Raw genomic sequence first — 5,153 nt, forward strand, 5'->3', positions numbered from 1 at the left:
GCATCCAGAGCCATGTCTACAGCCTCCAGGGGGCACCATTCACGCAGCCAGGACCAGCCCTTTCAGCAACCCAGCCTTTGCCAGTACCTCCAAATAGCAGGTCCAGACAGAATTCAATTCCAGTGGTCCCATGTCAGCAAAGAGCCCAAGCCAAAGGCCCCGGAGGCTCCCCACAATCCCACTTCTCCCCACTCTTATATACAAGAGTCCATCAAGTCTTCCTGACTCTGAGCACTTCTTGTGCCTGGTAGAAGCAAGCTGTCACTGTGTCTCTTGGACTCCTGTAATAGCTTCTAGCTGGCCCCCTTCCTGCCCTCCTTCCTGCCCTCCTGCCTTCAGGCTACCCGCCACCTCTACCACCTCCTCCTGTACTTTATTAGGGCCTTATCACCTCTAGCTCAAAGCCTGATCTGACCCAACCAACATCTGCAGCTGGTCCTCCCACCATTCCATCCCTGCCATGGACCCTTCTCTCAAGGCCACATCCAACCCTCTGGAGCTCCCTCACGAAGTCATGCTCTGAATCTGCCTGGCCTTTGTTCATGCTGTTTCCCATGCCTGGAATAACGCTCCCCAATCTTTCCCCCTGGCAAAAGTCTCACCAGATATCCAGATTTGGCAGCTCCAAGGCCACCTCCTCCAAAAAGCCTTCCCTGAACACACCTTCCATTCCCCACAGGCAGAAGCAGCCACTACCCTGAGCCACAGCCCCTGCTGGCCTCTGTCATAGTCCAGGGCACTCTATCATACCTGTCTCTACCAGCCTGTGAGCTCTGTAGGGGCAGAAACTGTGTCTCACTTTTCCCAGTATCCCAGGGAACAGAACAGAGCCCAGTACGCAGCAGGTGCTCAATAAATGATCAACGAATGGTTGATTAGACCTAAAGTTTGGATGGAGTTTCCACAAGAAGAAAGAGCTCCATATCAACACAACACTGAAGGCTTAGAGGGGCTTCCCCACCCTAAACAGCCCCCAAGAATAGACCCTCGAGAAAGGCTGGCCCGGTGGGCAGGAGGAAGACCAGAAACCTCGTGCTCACCTCCAGCTTCGAAGCTTGTCTGACTTGCAGCAAGCGCTCTCTGCATTGGTGAGCTTGGTGAGCAGAAACTCCCTGAACTCTGGGCCCTGGAACAAACAAGATGCTCCATCCTTAGCTGCTGCCACAGGGCTTTAACCACAGTAAGAGGCAGGCAGTTCAGGGGGCCTGGGGGGAGGATCTACTTCTGACACTGCATCATTTCTAGCCCAGCCCAAGCCCACCTGCTAAGATGCCAACATGGAAACCAGCTCCCCTGGTGCTGGCAAATCCACCTTCCACACCCACCATAGCAATTCCAGGAGTGGAGGCCACTTGTGCCCAAGGCGCCTGGGACTGGCGTACAGCATAAAACCCTCCTTTGAGCAGAAAGACAACCCCAGTGTCAAACACCCTGACAAGAGGCCTTGTACTGGGCCAGGCTGCCAGTACAAGGAGAGGTGGGGACAGACACCAAGTAAAGGAGGTTCTCAAGTTCCCAGCCCAATTCGGCCCCCCTGCAACCATTGCCACTCAGGCGTGGCAACCTGGAGTCTCAAACATGAGAGAGGCAGGAGAGTTTCTTAACTTCTGGAAAACAGGGGGGCTAGGCAAAGGTGGGCCGAAGACAGGTACATCTTCCCTGGCAGTGACAACGACCTGAAACACAGGGGCTCAGCATGGGCCAGCAGGGGGGAGACACAAGCTGAGGATGAGGAGCGTTCTGAGCCCCGGCCCTGGGGGAGCCCCCTTCCCATGCAGATCTACTCCCCTTCCCCCTCCTCCCCTTCCAAGAATACAAAGAAAGTGCCCCCGGGCCAGCACCAGTGAACCCAAGTCACTGTTCCTAGGAGTGGGGCTGGACTGCCCAGAGCCATCCACACGCCCTCGTTGACATTCCTGGAGGCCGGAAGCAAGTTTGGCAAGATGACGGGGCAGGGCTGAGGAGCAGCCTGGAACCCTAACTCTAATGCAATACCAAGAGCCCAGGAGATGCTATCTCTTCACCTCATTCGACGGGATGCTCATCCTACAGAGAAGGCACAGGGAGAATGGCCAGCCCTGTACTCCTGATGAGGATACAGACGCGCAGAGCCGTGGAGCCCTCCCTCCAACGGCACACAGGAGATTAGCTCCGGAGATGCGCAGACGATCCAGAGCTCTCCAACCCTGCTCGGGGGTTCTCTCCCACAACACTGACTCCCACGACTGGCCATACATCAGAATCACTTCAAGTACTTAAAAATAAATACCAGTTACATGGGCTCCACCCTAAACCTACTGAATCAGCAGCTCTGGGGTGGAGTCAGGACTCTGCAACTGTTTGAGGCTCCCGAGAGCATCTGTGCGGTCAGTAGACTGGTATTTGAGACCCCTGGCCCCACACATTGGGTCGGTCTGGGTGAGGCTTGAACTCACAGAGCACCAGGGCCCAGGGTGGGAACTGGGGGCGGGGGGCACATGCAGGTGCTCTGCATGGGCATGCAGGTTCAGAGGGGGGTGTGCACCTCTGGCGAGTCTGGTGAGGCAGGAACTAATGGAGAGAGGGCACCAAGGTGTTCTTCGTGGGGTCTCCCAGGCTCAGGACAGGTCCCGCACCTCCATCTCCCCTCTCTGCCTGGAGATGCCCTGGTTTCACCTGTTCTCAGCCCACGAGGCTGCAGGCCTCTCTGGAGACTCTGCCCTCTCCCTTCCCAGGGAGGCTGCTGACGTAAGCCCAGCCCTGGTGCGCTGCCAGCCTCCCGGGCCCAGCCCGTGAAGTAGGGCAGATGCAGAGAGTCTGCCAGAGTGGGTGAGCAGGCACCTCGGAGCCAGGCCAGGCCGAAAGGGCCCTGCCGGGATCTGGAGTGCAGGGGAGCGGGACAGGGCTGGTCAGTACAGCTTTCTCTCCCCAAGCCCAGGGCTGTCCACACGGCCCACACTGTGGTGCCCAGAGTCGGGAAAAGGCTGATGTGATTTCTGGCTGCTTCCAGCTGCCACACTGTCCCCCTCCACCACCCACCGTGCACCCTCGGCACAAGTCAAGAGTTCCACCCACAGAGCCAAAATCAGGAGGAGGGGGCGGCCATGGAAAGCCTGCTGATGGGACGAGGCCAGAGGCCAGGTTTACCTCCCCACTCTTCCCATCCCGAAGCCCCCTCCTTCTCAGGCTTGCACTTGAGTGTTCTGTGCTGGCTGGGTGAGTGGCTTCGATATGCTCTGAAATTGGCCTGAGTCTCCCAGCCGGACAAGCCCATGAGCCCACAAGCCCACGAGTCCACCACCCCGCAGCAGCCGGGTCAGAAAGGCCGCGGACGGGATCTTCCCTTTGCTGGTCGTTCTCTAATAACCCCACGTGCTCCCTCCCGTCCAAATGCCCAGGCCTCTGTGGTTCCCTCCTCTTGGGAATTGTTGGGTTGCTGGGCTGAAAGCAGAAACTGCCCAAACACAAACTCCCCTTCCTACTGTCTAAACCCAGCCAGGGCCTCCCAGCAGGGGCTGGGAAGGAGAGAGGCAGCAGGTGACTCTGGGATAGAGGCTCTTCAAGACCGGAAAGTGGAAGGAGGCACGGGTGTGTGAGGAAGAAGGATGTTCCAGGAGCGGGGGCGCCTCCAAGGACTCCAGACTTGATAAGGTCCCCACGCCTGCCCAAGGGTGGCCTGGAAGCCCTGGAGGACCATGAGGTCAGTCAAGCAACAGATCAGCAGTGGGGGTAAGGGGACACACAGCCAGGAGCTGGCCCCCTGGTCAGCTTCGTGTAGGACTCCTGACACCTTTGCAGGACTTCGGGAGTCGGGGCAGGGTAAGCTCAGACAGGGAGGGAATGGCGTCCTGGTGAAGGCTTAGCTGGAATTTCCTTCAAGTCTGGCAGGATGTGGATGAAATGTGTGTCTGAAACATAATTTGATGTGATGTTTCATGCACACCCCAGATGATGGGTCCAAGTTCCCATCTGCTGTGACAGCATCCACTGGAGATCTTGGAACATATCTTTGCAGATGAGGGGGAGCTACTGTAATACACAGTTTTAGGCATCCACTGGGTCTTGCAACATATCCCTGTGGATAAGGGGGAGCTACTATAATACATTTCTGTTATTTTAAGCCATCCAGTTTATGGCACTTATTACAGAAGCCTGAGGAAATGAATACAAGTTATACGGGCTCTTTACCTGTTCGGGACACTAGGCCTTTATCAGATGCATGATTCACAAATAACTTTTGTAATAGAGAAAAGCAGACCTGACTATGTTGGATCAATTCCTTTAGTTTTAACCACTGTGCCCTGCTTTCTAGGCTTAGTCTTGCTGGCTCTGCACCTTTTGTGAAACTATTCTCAGGATGAGAATAGGCTCTCCTGTATATTTCAGGCTAAAGGCAACATAGTTTCACAATCTGACCTTTAAGGAAGTTAGCACTTCTACACTTATGTAGAGTTGGCAAGTTGCAAAATGGAGAATAACCTTTCTTTTGTTGGAGGTTTACAGGGACACCATAGCCTGACCCACAGGAACAGCTGCAAGAACAAAGAATTCTTGCAGGAAGGAGCTTGCAACAACCAACCACACCCCCTCCCCCATTTTTTTTTGTGTGTGTGTGAAAGGAGCCTGTGTTCTGACTAGGGGAGGGTGATTCTCCAAGACACTAGTCTGCCATCCTCTCGGTTGGTCTGCCTGCTTTCCGAATAAAGTCTCTATTCCTTGCCCCAACACCTCATCTCCTGAATTATTGGCCTGTCGTGCGGCGAGCAGAAGGAGTTTGGACTTGGTAACCCCCAGACCCCTCCTGCCTGTTTCTGGGTCTCTGGACCACAGGATGATGGTGCTGCTGCTGCTGACAGCCTGCCCTCCTCCCCATGCCCCCCAACCCAGTCTCCTGAAGGAGAAGAGTCCAGCTCTTCCTAGCTGGGGTCTCAGCCTGAATTGGAGGGACAGCATAGGGGCTGCTGGCATCAGAAGAGCACTGGGCCAGGAGTCCAGCAGTTTCTGGCACACTGGCAGTGGGTGCTCAATAAACATTTCTTGTTTGGAGAATCACAGCATTGGGGTCTGGTCTCCTCTGGGTGGCGTGGTGAGGGTGCAGGTCCTTCCCTCCCTCTGCACCCATCTCCTCTCATCAGTAAGTGCAGAGGTGGGCGAGGGGCCACGGTTTGGCCTCT

General features: G+C 55.7%; 1 long non-coding RNA gene across 1 annotated transcript; it reads left to right on the forward strand.

The window, feature by feature from the left end:
• The first annotated feature begins 2,323 nt into the window (after positions 1-2,323).
• Positions 2,324-4,692, forward strand: LOC140686068 (uncharacterized). Its single transcript, XR_012059526.1, has 3 exons — positions 2,324-2,366; positions 3,475-3,679; positions 4,475-4,692. It is a non-coding gene; the product is annotated as an uncharacterized lncRNA (long non-coding RNA).
• Positions 4,693-5,153: the final 461 nt, after the last annotated feature.

This window comes from Vicugna pacos, chromosome 16 (assembly GCF_048564905.1).
Source record: "Vicugna pacos chromosome 16, VicPac4, whole genome shotgun sequence".
Lineage (NCBI taxonomy): Eukaryota > Metazoa > Chordata > Mammalia > Artiodactyla > Camelidae > Vicugna > Vicugna pacos.